The sequence below is a fragment of the Dasypus novemcinctus genome, chromosome 7, assembly GCF_030445035.2.
Source record: "Dasypus novemcinctus isolate mDasNov1 chromosome 7, mDasNov1.1.hap2, whole genome shotgun sequence".
Classification (NCBI taxonomy): Eukaryota; Metazoa; Chordata; class Mammalia; order Cingulata; family Dasypodidae; genus Dasypus; species Dasypus novemcinctus.
The window spans coordinates 133,676,672-133,696,616 of record NC_080679.1 but is presented as its reverse complement, the minus strand read 5'-3'; the positions used below and the strand labels follow the sequence as shown (position 1 = coordinate 133,696,616).

At 54.8% G+C, this 19,945-nt stretch overlaps 1 protein-coding gene and 1 long non-coding RNA gene across 2 annotated transcripts in view; one reads left to right on the top strand and one right to left on the bottom strand.

Moving 5' to 3' along the window:
* The first annotated feature begins 14,259 nt into the window (after positions 1 to 14,259).
* The window catches only part of MAP3K2 (mitogen-activated protein kinase kinase kinase 2), a 117,715-nt gene continuing 112,029 nt past the window's right edge, over positions 14,260 to 19,945 (top strand). Inside the window, exon 1 of the mRNA XM_058301174.2 lies at positions 14,260 to 14,294. The gene's annotated coding sequence lies outside the window, so the exon portion shown is untranslated. The remainder of the gene's footprint in view (positions 14,295 to 19,945) is intronic.
* Positions 14,468 to 17,011, bottom strand: LOC139439282 (uncharacterized). The gene is made up of 2 exons (XR_011649162.1): positions 16,681 to 17,011; positions 14,468 to 16,574 (listed from the first exon to the last, which is right to left on the bottom strand). It is a non-coding gene; the product is annotated as an uncharacterized lncRNA (long non-coding RNA).

Sequence of the window (19,945 nt, the reverse complement as noted above, 5' to 3'; positions counted from 1 at the left end):
AATTTTCCTCGGCAATATTTGGTAGTGTTCAGTGTGCATGTCTTACATATATTTTGTTAAATTCCAAATTATTTCATGTTTTTAAAATGCCACTGTAGGGAGCAGACGTAGCTCAACTGGTTGAGCGCCTGTGTCCCATGTACAAGGTCATGGGTTCAATCGCTGGAACCTCCTTAAAAAAATGCAAGAGTAGAAGTCATTCTAAAATTTTCAGTTTACAGTTGTCTGCTGCTAATATCTAGAAACACACCTGATTTTTTAATACTGAGACTCATTTTTCCTTGATTCTACAAACATGAACTGGGTGACCACCCATCATCGCGGTTTGCCCGGGTCTGACCCGTTCTGTCACTAAAAGTCCTTCATCCTGGAAATCCTTACCTGGGATGAGAAAGGCCTGGTTTTCAGGGCTAAAGTAACACTGGTTTTGGCATCACATAGATGCAGCCCCTTCCCTAGTCTCTGTCATCACTTTCCTTCTTTGGCTGATGATAGCATCTGTGGTTTGCAGTTCACAAAAACGGCGCGTCCCTCGTCCCAGCTGTCCTAGCCATGGGACCTAAGTGTGGTCGCTGTGAGCGGAAACGGACTTTGATTTATCAGTGGATTAACTGTGTACTTTGTACTAAGAGAGTGCTAGCTTTGTATTTAACAGGGTGACTATTGTGACCATGCTTTTTTTTTTTAAGATTTATTTAATTTATTCCTGCCCCCTCTTGTTTGTGCTAGCTGTCTGCTCTCTGTGTCCATTCGCTGTGTGCTCTCTCATCTTTTCTTCAGGAAGCACCTGAACTGAACCTGGGACCCCCCATGTGGGAGGCAGGTGCTCAGTCGCTTGAGGCACCTCCGCTCCCTGCTTTGTTGTGTCTCATTGTCTTTCCTCTTTATGTTTCCTGGTTGCATGATCTTGTGTCAGCTCCTTGTCTCACTCGTCTTTTCCAGGAGGCACCGGGAACTGAACGGGGACCTCCTGTTACCAGATTTTATCTAGGTTCTTGGCTATGCTGCAGAAATGAATTTTCAAGAGCACGCCGGGTGAGTTTAGTTAGTAATTTATTCACGTAGGGAGGGAAGAGAAATGGGAGAAAATAACAGAGCAGGGGTTTTAAGTAGAGAGGAAGGGGGTGAAAAGGGACAAAGAGGGCTGATTTACAGGCTACAATTCCCCATCTTAGGTTATAAATCCCCAGGTTTACAAGTCTGGGATGAGACAGGCAAGTACTAAGACATTAATCAAAAGTTTTGCATCTTCCCGAGAGACACGGATGCTCAGCTGACAACAGAAGGCTGCTGAATTAGTTTGTGCACACCACACAGACCATCTCTTATTACGGGCAGCTCTATGAAACGGAATAAAGTTATGTTTCCTCATTCAGAGGCTGCAACTAAAATATCCTGTGGGTGAACAAAAGGGGAAATTTTGATAACAGATGCGTTGGTCCCTTACGACACAAAGCTGATTTCTGTCAGGTCGTACTAAAATCCTGCTCTCTACGGTCTGCCAAAGGCTGTGTCACTTCATGGTGATAAACATGTGCTCCTCTAGCTCCAAGGTACTTGGATTTTAAAAATGCAGTTCCACATCATCAACTTGCCTTCCATGAAGATTTCAATGAAACGACAGACAAAAATAAAACAAAATAGTATCATCTTGTCCACATACAAACTAGATCTTCTACATCTGCCTGCATATTTGGCAGATGATGCAAATATAAGTTTCACAACTTTTATTCAGTCTATAAACCCCTTACCAAAGAAAATGGAAAATACACGACCTGCAGCCGTCCCGCTCACCTCGTGCACAGCGCTGCTGAAGGGCGCGTGGTTTGCTTACTGTGATCTTGAGGCTCTCGTGATGAAAGTTTTGGGTTACTTTTCAGTTTCCTCAAAACATGCCAGAGTACTTAGTGAGATTTTTTACTTTCTAGAAATGGAAGGAGATGGCTACCTTGGACAGGGGCCTACACGTCCAGGCTATCGCCGTTGCTGCCAAAGGAAAGGTGTTCAAAGACTTAAGCTGCCGTAAAAATCACATTTTCAAGGTGTGGAACAAGATCTTCTTTTCCTAACTTGGAAAGATTGAGACAAGAAAAGGAATATGGCAAAACAAGAGATTTTTTTCCCTGGTTTTCCAAAACTGATGATCTTTGAAGAGACCAAAAGGAGTCTAGAAAAGGACACCCCGCCTGCACCTGAATTGTTTGATATTGTGTACACGCTGCTATGGAAACTCATACAAGGAGAAAATGACTAATTTGGGGGAGGGGGAGCCAACCAACCAACCAAACAACAACAAAAAAAATGTCACCAGTAAAGGACAGCCAAGTTACCCAGGACTCTTCAGTTCTTTACTTAACTGTTTCTTCTTTGTAATCCAACTTCAGCTGCACAAATTCAAGTGACCTCTGTGCTTTAAAGCCATTTTCCCTGAGCCGTGCTTCGGAGTGTTTAAAACTGATGGGCACTTTAGACTGGGATAGCTTAAATGAATTTACAGATGGAAAGGACCTGATTGACAAACAGCTGGTCTGCCAAAAAGAAAAAGAAAAAAGCCTGCAGATGCAAAGTAGATGGATATTTTTGGAGAGCTGAAAAACACTTCTCCAAGTTTCAATCCTGCTGTTCCTAGTAAATAAAATCTGAAGTATTCCATGCTCCAATGCTTTTGTTGAGCGGGTGTTCAGCTGGATGCCATCACACTGGACTGGCGCCAGAAACCGGTGTGATATGGATGTAAGAGCAGAGAAGTCAGAGAATTTTACGTTTGCCTCGACTCAGTTTTACCACCATATAAATGAAGAGATGATGGTCTGCAGTCTGCAGGCAAGGTCACAGTAAAAATAGCTTATTGGATCACAGGGCAGAAATGTCACTATTATTTTTAACTGTTTTTTCCTTTTAAAAAATCTTAATACAAAATGTAAATATCCAACAAGGAGGTAAAAAAAAAAGAGTAAAAATAACTGGCCATATGAGAGGACAGAAAGAAACATGAAAAATTATGTTTATATTTTGTCACGTAGTTTTATTAGTCCTCGTATTAACTAACATTAATTTCCACTGTTAACTAGTCCTATTGTTGTTCTGTTTAAATAATTGCCTTTACATAAGTGAAAAGTAAAGGGTACAGAATAATATATAATTTCAGGTCAACACCTATTTTTCATTTTCTGTTAAGGTAAGAGCACACATGGGGAAGATGCCAACGACGGAGACTGCCACAGGTGACCGTGGAGAGAGCCCTCCCGGAAGGCTTCCTGGAGGAGGCGGCCTCGCGGACCGGCGGCGTTCGGGGAGCTGGGTTGCGTGGGGGGGGGGTCCGAGGAGGCGGGCTGGGCCCTGGCTCGAGGGAGCTCCTCCAGTCCCCCTCCAGGGCACTGGCCCATCGCCCCGCGCGCCCTGCGTGCTCCAGGCCCCTCGGCCCCACAGCGGAGGCCTCCGCGGGCCGCGCCGGGTCACCGCTCCCGGGAGGGCCCGGGCCGGCAGGGGCCCCAGCAGCGGAGCAGCCGGGTAAGCCCACCCCCGCCCCCGGGGCCCCGCCTGCGGACCCCCGCCCCCGCGTCCCCCGCCGCCCGGGCCCCCCGCCCCCGCGTCCCCCGCCCCCGAGTCCCGCCGCCCCCGCGTCCCGCCGCCCGGGCCCCCCGCCCCCGCGTCCCCCGCCCCCGAGTCCCGCCGCCCGGGCCCCCCGCCCCCGCGCCCCCCGCCCCCGCGTCCCCCGCCCCCGCGTCCCGCCGCCCGGGCCCCCCGCCCCCGCGTCCCGCCGCCCGGGCCCCCCGCCCCCGCGCCCCCCGCCCCCGAGTCCCGCCGCCCCGGCCCCCCGCCCCCGGGCCCCCCGCCCCCGCGTCCCGCCGCCCGGGCCCCCCGCCCGGAGCCCCCCGCCCGGGTGTCGCGGCGCCTGCTGGCCGCGGGCCTCGCGCTGAGTCAGCGGGTGAGTCAGCGCCTCCTGACCGCGCGCAGACGGAGGGGGACGGGAAGGAGGAGGAGGGACGGACCGACGGACAGACGGACAGATTCAGTTCCGGGAGAGGAGGGAGGGCACAGGCAAGGACGAAGAGGGGGGAAGAACAGACGGGGGTGGGGTGGAGGAGCGGGAGAGCGATCACAGACAGACAGACACAGACCAGGAAGAGAATGAGACAGACAGACAGAGATCAGGAAGAGAATGAGACAGACAGAAACACAGACCAGGAGGAGGGGGCGGGAGAGGAAAAGGGGGAGAAGAGCGGAAGGGGGGGGAGCGAAGGAGCTGCAGGAGAGACGGACGGACCGACACGGACGGACCGACAGACACAGCCGAGAGGAACGCCCCGCGGCGGGGGCGGGCATGGAGCGCCTCCAGAGCCCGGGTCTGGTTTGGTCCAGCCCTGGAGCGAAGCGTACCCCCCACTCCCAGACGGCTGAGACCTTCCCGGGAAGGACACTCCTGACCCGTGACGAGTGGGCGCAGCCGCCTGTCCGTCTCGCTGGCCTCGCGGCCCTCGCGGGACGGCGCCGCACGCCCGGCTGCAGGGGGCGGCGAGGCGGGAGGCCGGGCTGCCCCTCTCTGGCCTGCGCAGGAGGCCGCCTGGAGCCGCGGGCCTTGGGGAGCCGCGGGGCCTTGTGGAGCAGCGGGGCCTTTCGGAGCAACGGGGCCTTTCGGAGCAGCGGGGCCTTGCGGAGCAGCGGGGCCTTGGAGAGCAGGAGGCCGCCGGGAGCAGCGGGCCTTGCGGAGCAGCGGGGCCTTATGGAGCAGCGGGGCCTTATGGAGCAGCGGGCCTTATGGAGCAGCGGGCCTTGGGGAGCAGCGGGGCCTTGGGGAGCAGCGGGGCCTTGGGGAGCAGCAGGGCCTTGGGGAGCAGGAGGCTGCCGGGAGCAGCGGGGCCTTGGGGAGCCTGTTCACCGGGGCTGGAGGCCACGCGTCCAGACTTTGCTCTTGACCTCGGGAAGAAACGCCTTTCGTTGCAGCAGAGTTTTGCAGACAGCGCTGCACTCTTTGACGGTCTGCTTGATCCCTTTTCTTTTTTAGAAATGATGACCATAAAACACCGTCTCGTGCCCTAGCGCAGGCAGCGCGTGCAGTCCGAGGCGGCTTGGCTGGGCCACAGCGCCCACCACCTGTGGGCGGGGGGCTTCCTGGCTCCTGGGGCGGGTCAGTGTAGGGAAAGGGGAGGCCTGGGTCGCCGAAGACCCCGCAGTCCAATGCCCGGCAGGCCATGTGGCCGTGAGACCCTGCCCCAAACCTCCTGAAGGGAGGGCCACCCCACAGACCCCCAAGACCCTGGCTACGAGACCCGGCTTGGAGTCCTTCCCAGGGTCCGGGAGAAGCCGCGGATACCCCACATAGGCCCCCTCCTTGGTCCGCTCACAGCTGACAGGTGGGGCTCTGCAGCTGGGGCCCTCCCCACTTCAGGAGGGGGGAGGAAAGGTTTGCTGTTGTTTTTAAATTTAATTTAGTTTTTTTAAAAGATACTTACTTAGATTATACAAATGCCACATAAAAAATATAGGGGGTGCCACATATCCTCCGCTCCCCACACCTCCCACATTTTCCCACATTAGCAACATCCTTCATGAGTGTGGTACATTCATTGCAATTGACGAGCACATTCTGGAGCACTGCCACCAAAAATGGACTAGAGTTTACATTGCAGTTTACACGCCCTCCCGCACAATTCTGTAGGTTATGACAAGATTCATAATGGCCTGTACCTGTCGTTGCAATGTCTTTCCCAAGTCCCCAAAATGCCCCATATCACACCTCCTTTTCCCTCTGCCTGACTTCAGCGCCTTCAGTGGCCACTGTCTCCACATCAATGATATAATTTCTTCCATTGCTAAAATCACAGTAAGTTTACAGTAGAATACCAGTAATCCACTCTAGTCCATGTTTTATCCCCCAATGGATTCTGGGATGATAGTGCCCACTCCACCTCTAATTGAGAGGGGGCTTCAGTCCCATATGACTGATGGATGGGACTCTCCTGCTTGCAGTTGTAGACTCTCAGTTCCCTGGTGTGGTGGTTGACCATCCTCACCTCCTTGTTGGTTGTCCTGGGTGAGACCAATGAACTGGAGAGTAGGAGTGGCAACTCTGCTGAGGCGCAGGGCCCAAGAAAAGGTTTTAAAAGGCCTAATCTGGCTACGGAGATACCCAGGTCCTACAGTCATGGCAGATGGCTCTGGAGTTTCGTACCTTGCCAGTGGGCCCTACTGTGGAATTCGTGCTCCTGAGTGTGATGAAGTTGGACTCAGATGTGACCTCTCTACACATGCCTCTTCTGTCACTTTTACTGAGCCTGTGATTGGCATTGGGGTTGGTGTATGCTCAGGAGGCTTGAATCTCTGGACTGTCCATGTGCCAGCTGGGCCCTGAGCCTCAGCAGAGGTGCAGCTCTGGTTCATTTGACTTACCCAAGTCAGTTGATGGGGAGGTAACAGTGGTCAACTACCACACCAGGGAAGTGAGAGTGTCTACAACTGCAAGCAGGAGAACTGTGTCCACCAGCCACGTGGGTTCTAAGCCTCCTCTCAACTTGAAGTGGAGTGGACATCTCCATCCCAGGGTCCTCAGGATGGAGGAATAAAATATGGGTTAGAGTGGACTTGCTGGTATTCTACTATAGAATTATTGTGACTCTAGCAATGGAAGAAATTGTATCACTGATGTGGAGACGGTGGCCAAGGGAGTTGCTGAGGGCAGGGAGAGGGAGGAAGAGTGTGATAGGGGGCATTTTTGGAACTTGGAGTTGTCCTGAATGATATTGCAGGGTCAGATGAAGGACATTGTTTATCTTGCCATAACCCCCTGGGAGGCCTGGGGGAGAGTGTGAACTACAACGTAAACTATGGTCCATGCGTTGTGGCAGTGCTGCAGGGTGTGTGCACCAAGTGCAATGAATGTGCCACAGTGATGAAAGGGGATGTTGATGTGGGAGGAGGGGGCGGAGGGTGGAAGGGGGCCGGGACGGTGGGGTTGGGGGGAGTGGGGCACATGGGAATGTCTTACATTTTTTATTATAACGTTTTATATGACCTATTTATCTTTTTTTAAAAAGACAATAAAAAATGATTATGTTTAAAAAACAAAAATATAATAAAAGCACACACACAAAAATTAAATAAATGAAAGGTCTAACCTTGGCCCCACGTCTCCCCCTGCACCAGCCGGCCATCCATGTCTCGGACTGGGTCCTGTTTCTCTTTATTGTTTCTCAATAAACACTTCACTCCTTGTCTACCCGGTGACGTGTGCTGAAATTCTTTCATGCGATATAGCCAAGACCCTAGAGGCCCAGAACTCAGAGCCTCCCATCGACACTTTGACCTAAGCGTCCAGACACAAGTGTCCCTCCACGGTCCCTCACGCCTGCTAAGCACCGACTCGTAGGGACTGGGCTTCCTCGGTGGGGTGGGGCTGGCAAGAGGACGTCCTTTTTCACCCTTTATTTTTGTGCTGCTTGAATTTTTGTGACATTTTTCTTTTAAAGATTTATTTATTTATTTCTCTCCCCTTCACCCCCCTACCCCAGTTGTCTGTTCTCTGTGTCTATTTGCTGTGCCTTGTTTCTTTGTCCGCTTCTGTTGTCGTCAGCAGCACGGGAATCTGTGTTGCTTTTTGTTGCGTCATCTTGTTGTGTCAGCTCTCTGTGTGGGCGGCACCATTCCTGGGCAGGCTGCACTTTCTTTCGCGCTGGGCGGCTCTCCTTACGGGGCGCACTCCTTGTGCGTGGGGCTCCCCTACGCGGGGGACACCCCCGTGTGGCAGGGCACTCCTTGCGCGCATCAGCACTGCGCATGGGCCAGCTCCACACGGGTCAAGGAGGCCCGGGGTTTGAACCCTGGACTTCCCGTGTGGTAGGCGGATGCCCTATCATTTGAGTCAAATCCGCTTCCCTTGTGATATTTTTCACTGTAGAAGTACAAAAAGGTGTCAGGAGCCAAAAGGAGCGGGCGGTCAGGTACCCGCCAGCGACCGCACGCGGCCATCCTTCCCCCTGCCACCTCCTCAGAGACCCTCTCTGGTTCTCGTCCCCCGGGAGCAGGGGAAGCCTGGGGGTTCCCAGCCCGCTCCTGGGCGGCCGCTGCCTGCGCTGGAGGCTGATGTGACTGCCCTGCAGGCTGTGCCCTCCCGACACTCACTGGGGCTTCCGGTGTGCAGCCGGAGACTGGCAGGACCGGACGTCCCCTCGGGAATGGGGGGAGACCCGCACCCGTCACGGGCAGGTCTGGCCCGAGAGGCGGGGCCTGTCGTCTCTCAGCATGCCCTGCCTCCTCAGCACCTCTTCAGCCCCTTGCCCTAGGTGATTTCAGGCCTGTCTGGGGAGATAACCCTTATCCCAGGGCCAACAGTAATTAAGACAGGGCTGCACTGGGCCCAGGGGAAGACGGCTGGCGAGCAATGCCAGGCGGCCAGGTTGAGATGACTGCTTTGTTTGGTGTAGGTATTTAATCATGCAGGCCTTTGGGGGGAATGGAAAGACGGGGGGCCTCTTCTGGAACCTGGGGCTCTCCTGGTACATCCTGGACTTCACCTGCCGCTGTGCTCCTTTCTCCCCGAAGCTGGCTGTTGCGTGGGTCCCCACAATCTCAATACGCAGTTAGGCCACTGTGTAAACTAGAGCAGGCCCTCTGCTCACCAGCGAGGCCCCGAAAACCCAGGGCATTTGTCTCCAAAGGGAACATTGCTTGGTGTCGTGGACACTGACCTTTGCACACCCAGCACCCCCCCCCAGCCTTCCTGTCCAACAGCACCCTGCTTTACCCCAGGTGGAGCTGATTTAGCTGAGCATTGGTCAATTGGCTCAGGAACCCAGGACTGAGCCAGTCTATGCATGGCCCCCCTGGATCAAGGATTACTTCAGGAACGGTCATGAAACCAAATTCAGGCCAATGGAACAGGAGGATGAGTTTGGGGCCTCCTGGGGGGGGAGGAGGGGGGGGACGGGGGGGAGCGTTCTTATTCCTTTGAAAAGAGCATGACTAGCAGAGACCCACTCTCCTCCAAGCGTGTGGGAGCAGCTGCGGAGCCAGAGGCTTCTAGAGCTGTTCTAGACCAGGAGGGAAGTACCTGTGGACGAAGGCAGACCCCGGAGGACTGTGCAACTGAGATGTTGAAGAGAAACAGAGCCGGCGTTGCTGGATCGAGCTGATCCTGAAGCTGACTTGCTCCTGCTCACAGAGGTGCTGCTGTGATTTGGAGAGGGGTGCACTTGTGGGGGCAGCCAGGGAGGAAAGCAGGGGCCCTAGAGGGGACTCGTGTCTGCAGGGACCTGTGCCTTGCCTGCTTTTCTCTCCTTGGATAGAATTGTTTCCTGAGCCCCAGGAGTTGGGTTTAAGGCACAGGGGCTCCAAGGCCTGGCCCCAGAGCACACGTGGTCTGGACAGCCCCATCGTGGGCTCTGCTCACCCACCTGGGTTCCTGAGCTACCCATGACCCTGTAACACTGGGACCCCCCTCTCCATCATCCTGAAAGAGGGAGAGGGAGAGTTCCCAGTCAGATTTAACTTTTATTTTGAAATTTTAGACTTAGAAAAATGTTGCCCACACTGTACCCTTCAGCCAGGTTCCCCTAAGAACATCTATAACCACGGTATAAGTATCAAAACCAGGAGTTAACATCCACTCAAAAGACCTTATGCAAGTTCTGCCCACTCTCCCACTAATGTCCCACTCTAAGCCCACATTGCATTATTTGCCAGGTCTCCTTGACCTCCTCCAACCTGGGGCAGCTGCTCTGCCTTTCCTTGTCCTTGACAACCGACACTCTGGCCAGTTATTTTGCAGGGCATTCCTCAGGCTGGATTTGTCCACGTTTTCGCATTATTAGATTGAAGTTATGGTTTGGGGTGCGAATTATGCATCTACTTACTGGTGATGTTATTTGATCACTTGGTTAAACTTGGTTAAGGTGGGGTGTCCTTGATTTCTTCACTGTAAAGTTATTCTTTTTCGCCTTGTGATGAATAAACATCCTATGCAGAGATGCTTGAAGACTCATAAATATCCTGTTTCTCATAGTTTTACCTACTAGTTGGAGCATCGTCAGTGATTCTTGCCAAATTCTGATTTTCTATTTCCATCATTTCTTCTCCTTTTATTAGTTGGAATTTTACTGTAAGAAGAGTTGTTCCTCTCCCCTGTTTATTTATTCCACTTTTGTATCTGTAGGGGTGCTGGGTGTTTATTCTGTTCTAAGGGTTACAATGTTACTATTATCATTCACCAGATGTGACAGGGGACCCCTTTGGGCTGGCTCCTGTGCCCCTTTGCCACGAGAGCTCCAGGCTCATCTGATGTCTTCCAGGCCCCAGCCCCGGCTGGTGTTCTTGGAGAATGGTGCTGGGAAACGACGAGCTGGGCACCAGATTTCATTTCATTCAATGGAAACACAGGGTTGGGCCAGACTTCCTGGGCCTCAGTTTCCTTCTTGGGTCCCTGGCGTGGAAGGCAGCTTGGGAGGGAGAGGAGCTTGGGAGTATGGTGGGGCTGGAGGGGTGGGGGGAGCCGCAGGGGGAAGGGCAGCCTGAAGCGCTGGAGGACACTGGAGAGGCAGGGGGATAGGGAGATTCTGAGAGTGAGAGCCAAGTGCAGGAGGGGCAGCATGCTTGCTCAGACCTTGGCTGGAGCTTGGGCTCTGAGCAAATTAAACGATGGCTTTAGAGCACAGCAGTGGGGCCCCGTGTGAAACTTGGGGGCCAGAACTGGGAGAGAGAGGAGATGTTTATTTCCTCTCTAGTGTCACTACTGTTTAACTATTTTTCTTTTTACCATGAGCATCTGTTATTTAAAAAAATAATAATAAAGCACAAAAGGTCAAACTTTTCTTTAGCAATGTCTGTCCTTACTGTTTCCTTTCTCCACTGAAGGACAGTAGGAGGGATGAGGACAGACTCTCAGCAACAAAGGTCCCATCAGTACCACAGTGGGATCCACCCACTGCAAAGGGTTTCCACACAGGGGTCCTGGGTGTTGGGAGGAGAGGGCCTGCCTGTAGCGACTGTCTGAGCCAGGGGCTTCCAAACTTTTCTGATGGTCATCCACAGTAAAAAAAAAGCAAACATATATATATATATATATATATATATATATATATATATATATATGTATGTATGTATTTATGTGTATGTTATATCATGAACACACAGGCACATATTCAAGTGAAACACAATTGCACAACACAATATATGCACTAAAACCACAGCTTCTCAGCTTCCTGGTTATGAATGACCTTTAAAACCATGTGCCACATTCCCCAATGGAATAGCAACAATCCCCCAAGTGCAATGGCAAAGATTTACAAAGATGGATGGTCCAGCAATGAGCCCTTGATTCTGATGGCTCTGATTATGAGCCTGTGTGCCTGAAATATGAACTAGGCCTAGAGCTGCAGGGTGCCTAAGAGTTATCTCCTGAGAGCCTCCATGTTGCTCAAATGTGGCCACTCTCTGAGCCAAACTCAGTATGTAGATGCATTGCCTTCCCTCCAGCGTGGGACATGATTCCCAGGGATAAGCCTCCCTGGCACCAAGGGATTACTACCAAGCACCAGCTGATGATGTAACTAGAAAAAGACCTTGAATAAAGGGGTCAACTCAGGGAAGTGGACTTGGCCCAATGGATAGGGCATCCGCCTACCACATGGGAAGTCCGTGGTTCAAACCCTGGGCCTCCTTGACCTGTGTGGAGCTGGCCCATGTGCAGTGCTGATGCGCGCAAGAAGTGCTGTGCCACGCAGGGGTGTCCCCCACGTAGGGGAGCCCCACGCACAAGGAGTGCACTCTGTAAGGAGAGCCGCCCAGAGCGAAAGAAAGTGCAGCCTGCCCAGGAATGATGCCACCCATATGGAGGGCTGACACAACAAGATGACGCAACAAAAAGAAACACAGATTCTGGGTACCACTGATAAGGATAGAAGCGATCACAGAAGAACATACAGTGAATGGACACAGAGAGCAGACAACTGTGGGGGAGGGGAAGGGGAGAGAAATTTTAAAAAAAAAGGGTGGGTCAACTCAGACTGGCAGAATATCTCAACCTACATGTAATATCAGGTGTTAAAAACTGCTTTTTGACTTTGGATAAAAGGAGGAAATGGAAAGGACAAGTGAGTTTATATGGTTATGAGTTTCCAAAAAAGAGTTGGGAGGTCATCAGAGAGGTCACGCTTACGCATGCCTCAGCAGGGTCCCAGAGACAGCCAAGGTAGATGGAAACCCAGGTGCTGGTTCTCCTGAGGGCTGCAGAGACCCACAGGTTCTATGGTCAAGGCAGATGGCTCTGGAGTTCAGGACCATGTCAGTTGGCCCTACTTTGGAGTTTGTCTTCCTGAGTGCAATGGAGTGGGACTCAGATATGACCTTTCTACACATGCCTCTTGTTACTTTTACTGGACCTGTGGTTGGCATTTGGGTTGGTGTATACTCAGGAGACCTGAATCTCTGGGCTGTCCACGTGACAGCCAGGCCCTGGGCTTTAGCAGACTTGTGGCTCCTACCCTCTGGTTTATTGGGCTTACCCTGGCCAGCTGACAGGGAGGTGAAGAGGATCAACCACCACACCAGGGAGCCAAGAGTGCCTACAGCTGCAGCAGGAGAATTGCATCCATCATCCATGTGGAATCTAAGCCCCCTCTTGATATAGAGGGGGACTGGACATAAATATCCCAGGGTCCACAGGATGGAGGAATAGAGTGTGGGTTAGAGTGGACTTACTGGTGTTCTTCTGGGGAACTATTGTGATTAGTAAGGGAAGAAATTGTAGTAGTGATGTGGAGATGGTGGTCACAGTGGCTGCTGATGGTAGGGAAATGGAAGAAGAGATATGGTGTGGGGGCATTTTCAGGATTTGGAGTTGTCCTGGGTGGTGCTACAGGGATGGATGCTGGATGTTGTGTGTCCTGCTGTAGCCCACTTGGTGGACTGGGGGAGAGTGTGGACTACAATGTGGACCACTGTCCATGTGGTGCAGCAGTGCTCCAGAATGTATTCACCAGGTGCAGTGGATATGCTGCAATGATGGAAGAAAATGTGGGAGGGGTGGGGGGTTATATGGGGACGTCATATTTTTTTAATGTAACATTAAAAGAAAATAAAAAAGAAAAATAAATAAATAATAAAGAACAAAAAACAAAACCATGTGCCAGGGAAGCAGACGTGCCTCAACCGATAGGGCATCCGTCTACCACATGGGAGGTCCGTGGTTCAAACCCCGGGCCTCCTTGACCCGTGTGGAGCTGGCCCATGCGCAGTGCTGATGCGCGCAAGGAGTGCCCTGCCACGCAGGGGTGTCCCCCGCGTAGGGGAGCCCCACATGCAAGGAGTGCACCCTGCATCGAGCCACCCTGCGTGAAAAAAGTGCAGCCTGGCCAGGAGTGGTGCAAAAGCACACACGGAGAGCTGACCCAGCAAGATGATGCAACACAAAGAGACACAGATTCCTGGTGCCGCTGAGAATGCAAGCGGACACAGAAGAACACAAAGGGAACGGACACAGAGAGCAGACAATGGGGGGGGGCGGAGAGAAATTTAAAAATTAAAATAAAACCGTGTTCCATTTCTGCAACGCTGGGGGAGAAATGGGTCTGAGTGATGAGCGTGAGTCTTTAAGAATTGTCAACAGATGGGTGAAATTAGGCTCAAGGTCTTACCAGAGATTTCCTGCCCTTTTTTGAGAGCCCCCAGATTCCTTAGGTTGGGGGCCTCGGCTCTTGACAGGAAAACGTGTGGCCCTTCACTCACTCCTGAAGTGGGTCTCCCAGCGAGACGGTCAGTAAGGGAGGCCCGAGGCGCGGGCCAGAGGGCGCCGCTGGCTGGCAGCAGGGTCCTTCCCAGCTCGGAGCGTGTGGCCTGGGATGCAGCATCTTCCCGAGCCTCAGTCCACCCCCACCAAATGGGGCAGCTGTCGTGGGCCCCGGGGCGCGCCCAGCGCAGGCGGGTCACGAGGCTGGCCCGAACAGGGGCCCGGACAGGCCAGGGAGGGGCTTACAAGACGGGACAGGCGTCCCGCAGAGGCCTGCGGAACCAGGGGGAGGAGAGGTGAGGCCGGCAGGGCCCCGGGGAGCGGGCAGGACCTGCTTGGGGCCTTGGGGCCTGGAGAACACAGGTGCCGGCCGCGGCCAGGTGGGGCTTGAGGACCGCGTGGTGCAAGCTTGGCTGCTGCCCAGGGTATTTAGGCCTGAGGGCCGGGGGAGCCACGCAGGGCCTCCGAGCAGGGAGCGGCAGGAGCTCGAGCCAGGGAATCCTGGCGCTATGAGGAAGCGGGTGGGCAAAGCCTGAGGCCGTGCAGCACTGGGAAGCCACCCCGACAGAGGACTCAGGTACGTAAAAGGGGAGCCGGGGTCTCCAGGCGACGGGGGGCAGCGTGAGCAGGGAGGCCGAGGCATGCAGGCAACCGCCCCCTGCTTCGGAGCCATTCTCCGGCCTTCCTGGCTGGCTGAGAGAATTCGACGACTCCCCATCTCCTGCGGGCCGCCTCGGCTCAGCACCCCTGGATGCCTGGGAAGGCCAGCCCCAGTGCCCGGGCTCTTTGAGTATTCCAGGTGGGGTGGTGAAAAGACTCAGGGTTCTGGGACCACCCAGACCCGCAGACCGTGGCTCTTCCGCTTACGGAGGAGGTGGCTTGGGGAAGGTTGGGTAACTTCTCTCCTCACTGCAGTTTCCTCTTCTGTCAGGTGGGGGGAAGGCAGTGAAACAGTTAACAGACTGAGGGTGTGTTGTAAACCCTCCTCAATGGGGCACGATTGATCTACCCTCCTCCTACAGAAGAGGAGCCTGGGGTCCGAGAGGTTAAGTGCCAGTCAGGTGGCAGAACCACATACTGGGCACTGGGTACCGAATGGCCTTTGCACCTTTCACAGCATCTTCTGCCAGGTGAGGAGGTGGGAGCTGGCTCTTCTCAGGCCTGACCAGGCCCTCAAGGCTTCCATGCAAAGGGTGTTGGCATAGCCAGGGGGCCTGGCCCGCCTGCCTGCAGCTTTCAACAATGCCTGTCCTGTTAGCCTGGCCCCAGAGGCAGAACCTACGCAGGGCTGTGAGTCATCCCCAGCCACCCAGCAAGGAAGCCTCCTCCTCCCCCGCCCCCCACGCAGCCGACACCAGGTTGCCAAGGAGAAAGACACAACATATATAAATAAAATGGGATTTCCTGCCAGAGCACGGAGGTCGTTCCTTGGGCCTTGTGCTTTGCTTGCTTCTCCTCCGGGGCCCCTTGGACTTGCCCCCGCCCCGTGTCTCCCCAGGCAGCAGGTTTTCACCTGGGGCTAGGATAATCCAGGACTGCAGGAGTTAGGAAACTGGGTGTCCTGGGCTTGTGGGTTTGTGGACTCCTCTGCCTCTGGCGATGCCTGGAAAGAGGCAGATGGGAAATGTGGAAGTGGGGCGCGCGGTGGCGGTGGCAGCAGACACGCTGAACTTTTACCTCATGGGCTGGGAAGGGTGGGGTCCCGGGGAGGCCTGGAGAGCGCCAGGGAGCATGTTTATGAATCAGGAGGACCGGCTGGAGGAGGCGTCCTGAGACGTGGGTGCGGGCAGACACCTTCCTTGGGCAGAAGGCGCTCTGGTTGCCCTGGTGTCCTGGGGGGCAGGGACAGCCTGCCGGGTGGGATTCCGCCTGGACCCGAGGGGCAGGGGGCTCCTGCCTGCAGCGCGTGCCCTGCACGTGTGCCCTGCTCAGCCCGAAGGCTGAGGCGGCGCTGGCCCCGCCCCTGTGTTTTGGGCCCTCTCCTGGCCAGCACACAGAGCGGCGCCGTGATGCTGCACTGCAGGTTCTGTTAGGTGGATGGAGGCTTCCCTCGGCTCTGCTGAGGTGGCACTTGCATACAGTTCACCCATCTTAGGCTCACGGCTCGGTGGGTTCTGATCACGTCCACAGCGTTTGTGACGTGGCTCAGTCCCAACCCCTCAGGACGCCCCCCCCCCGCTTGGCCCTGGCATTCCCTGGTCACTCGCGTTTTGCCTTTTCCTGAATCTTCTCTTGGTGGACTCGGGGTGTGTCTGGCTCCTTTCCCGCAGTGTACTGCTTTTGAAGCTCAATTATGTTATCATTGTGTGTTCCTTTTTTATTGCCAGCAAGTGGATGGATATTTGGAGCATTTCCAGTTTGGGACTATGATTCATAAAGAAGCTATGACCGCGCATATTCGGGTTTTAGCGTGGGCATGTGCTTTCATTTCTCTCAAGGAAATACCCAAGAGGGCAATTGCTGGTTCATGACCCGGCTACCACTATGCCCATTTTGAGGTGAAGAGACGGAGGCTCAGAGAGGTTAAGCGGCTTGCCTGAGCTCATACAGCTACCCAGGGGCCAGAAAGTCAAAGCAGCGTCTGTCCTTCACAGCACAGGAAACAGAGTAGGATTTCTGAGAGTTGAAGGGCCTTCTTTGGTTCTCCTGGTAGGAAACTGCGCCATGTGGACTGAGCTCCCCTGTGCTCAGGCTTTGGGCTTACAGAGGTAGGCTGATGAGTCACACCGATCATAGGCAAGGTGCTGGGCCGGCCACGCCTGGACAGAGGTCACCTTCTGAGGCCCTTCTGCCCGTGGCTTCAGGAAGCTTCAGCTGCAGGTCTGCAGGGTTGCTTTGCTTTGGAAAGGTTTCTCCACTGTAAAATTACGATTTTCCCCTTGTTAATGAAGTATTTGAGAGGCGACGCTTTAAGAGTAAGTTTCCCGCTCCTCAAGCTCTCACCCGCTTGCTTGAACACCCACCGTTCTCCTACTCCGCCGCTCTCACATCCCGTAGCTGGCATTCTTCTTGGCTGGCTGGGGCTGCGTTGCAGTGGGTGCTCAGGGACCACTGTGGTCTCTGGGCTACACTTGACAACACGGCCAATTCGAGGCTCAGCGGCCTCCCATGGCCTCTGACGTGCCCTGGCTTCTTCCAGGATGTCCTCGTGTTCTGGGACCAAACATGCTCCAGCTCCCCTGGGCCTTTTCCGGGCCCAGCCCTGGCTCCTTTTGGTGGAGAATGGCGTCTGAAACCAAGACTGGGGGCAGTGGACTTGGCCCAGTGGTTAGGGCGTCCGTCTGCCACATGGGAGGTCCACGGTTCAAACCCCGGGCCTCCTTGACCCGTGTGGAGTTGGCCCATGCGCAGTGCTAATGCGCGCAAGGAGTGCCCTGCCACACAGGGGTGTCCCCTGTGTAGGGGAGCCCCACGCGCAAGGAGTGCGCCCCGTAAGGAGAGCCGCCCAGCGTGAAAGAAAGTGCAGCCTGCCCAGGAATGGCGCCGCACACATGGAGAGCTGACACAACAGGGTGACTCAACAAAAAGAAACACAGATTCCCGTGCTGCTGACAACAACAGAAGCTGACAAAGAAGAACATGCAGCAAACAGACACAGAGAACAGACAACTGGGGGGCGGGGAGAGAAATGAAAAAAAAAAAGAAACGAAGACTGGGTGCAGGGTGGGAGGTCACCACTTTTAGGCAGCCCTCCCCCGCCCCGCCCCCCGCCCAAGGCCCAGGCTTTCCAAAAGGAAGGGCTGTGAGGTAAGACCTGCCAGTTAGGGGCCTGCGCTGTCAGGTGAGAGACAGAGCATCCTCACAGAGCACCCGAGCTCGGCCGGCGCTCCCGGGGCGGGGGCACTGGGCTGCTCAGCCCGCGGTGCAGGGCCTCTGCTCACAGGGCCCTCGATTCCAGAGTCTTGGGGGCAGGAGGGTTTGTCTGGCTGCCAGATGAGGACGCAGAGGCTCGCCTGGCCTCCTGTCCACTCGAATGTCCTCCCCAGGCCAGCCGGGCTGGAGCCCCTGGGCCAGCAGTCTGAGCCCCTCTCTGACAGCCTGAGCAGCCGGGGCAGTGGGAGGGCCGGGGGCTCAGCGGCTCCCTCCGCTCGGGACGGGGGCCCTCTGGGCCTGCAGCCTCCTCGTTGTCCTCGGACGGATGGCGCAGGCCCCACTCAGCTTGGGCCAGGCGGCCCCGGGTGAAGCCCACTGGGTGCAGCCGTGGGCGGCGCAGGCCCCTGCTGGGCTAAGGGGGATGATGAGCCGCAGAGAGGAAGATGACCAACTCCTGACTTGTTTCTGCTGGTGTGGGAATTCTCCCCCCCCAGGGGGTCGCAGGAGGCTTGGGACCCTGCAGACCAGGGCTGAGGGAGCTGGGATGGTTCTGGGTTGGAGACCACCCAGTGCTTTCCAGAACCGCCAGGCCGAAGGAGCGGGGCCGGCCCCCGGTGCTGGGGGGTGGCCGGGCTGGCGAGGCAGGGAGCAGCACCCAGAGCCTGCAGCCGGCAGGGCCCTGGCGCGGGCCTCTAGGGAAGGGTGGGAAAGGCCGCGGAGGGCCGGCAGGGTCCCCGGTGTCCAGGCGCCCAGCCACAGCCGCCCAGCCTTTCTCTGCCACTTCTCTGTCATATGCAAACCGAGGTGACTAATTCTGCTGACCTACTTCTCAGGATTCTGGGGATAAGACGACTAAAAAACATGGTAAATTAAAGAGGGTGGGGGAGAGGCAGAGAGAAGAAAGAGGAACAGGAAGAGAAGAAGATAATATAAACAGGAGACAGGGGAGAGGCTGCTCCAGGAGAGGGACGCTGTGGTGGTGGTGGGGGAACACAAGCAGGCCCCTCGCAGACAGCCGACTGCCAAAAATTACTGCTAACGATTTGCTTAATGTTTTAAACGCCTAGCTTTTGCTCAAAAATCTTGGTCCTATTTGCACATGAGTTTCCACCCGTAGGAATGTGGGTTAAGATTTAAAATGTGCCTTTGTTGGGATACATACCATCTCCCGCAAGTCCAAAGAGCAGAAAGCCGGGAAATGGCTTTTCCTGGCTGTAGCAGCATGGACTTTCACCGAGAGGTTTACCGTGCCAGCACTCAGCTTTTTGGAACAGGAGGGAGGGTTCCACCCCTCCCTGCTGTCAGGGAAGAGCAGCAGATTTGCCGTGGCTCGCTTCTTCAGAAAACAGAGTGCCTAAGGGTCTCCCTCTTTCTCCCCAGTCCCGCCCCTCCACGCAGGCTCAGTCCCCGATTCCTTCTCAGGGCAGCGCTGGCGGCTCTACCCCACGGCCATGCCTCAGCAGCCTGGAGCGCGAACCCGGTTTCTGTTCAGAGATGGTCTGGCCGGGTGCCCAGCCCCGGGGGGCAGCCACAGGCCTGGGACCCAGCTCCAGCCTACCAGGTGCCCTGGGGTGGGGCTCAGCCACCCGTGGCAGACCTCACTTCCTTCTCAGGCCCAAGGCAGGAGCCCGGGGGCCAGGCCGAAGCAGGGAGGCTCTGCCCTGCGAGGGCTCCTGCTGCCACCCCTCGCCGCCCTGCGCTAGCGGCCTGCGATGGAGGAGGCCACCAAGACGGGCCTGGAGGAGGGACACCGCCTCCTAATTCTCTCCTGCCAGTTCTCAGTCACATGGTCATATGCAGGTGCAAGAAAGGCTGAGGAAAGAAGGCTTTATTATGGGGGCCTTATGGGCTCCGTGAAAACATTTTTTTCCATTCTTAAACTTTTTATTTTGAAATAATTTCAAACTTATTTTGCAAAAATAATAGACAACTCCAACATACTCCCCCCTGCCCCCCGTTGTCTAGCTGTACCAACTTTTAACAGTTTGCCACATTTGTTTCATCATTCTATCTGCCCATCCATTTAATTGCTAAACCTTTTCTTCTCCATTATTAGATCCAGTCCAGGAACAGGTATTGCATCTAATTGTCATGGTCTCTTTAGTCTGCTCAGCTGAATATAAGATTACAATGGAAAGAGGAGAATGAATGTGGCAACGCAATGAGCAGACTTTACTGCAAAAACAAAATGGGCAGTCTGCTAGGGAGAGGGTGGGAGATGAATGGGAAAGGTTGTCCTTAATGAAAAGAGATTCTTAGGTGCTCCAGTGCCCAGATCTTGGTTCTAATCCCGTCCTTCAATAAAAGGAGCCAGGGCTCCTTGCAGAAATGGCTGACTCTAAGGCTGGATGATCTACAAGATGAGCCTGGAGCATCTTGCAGTGCGAGAAAGCAAGGCAGTGCTCCAACAACAGT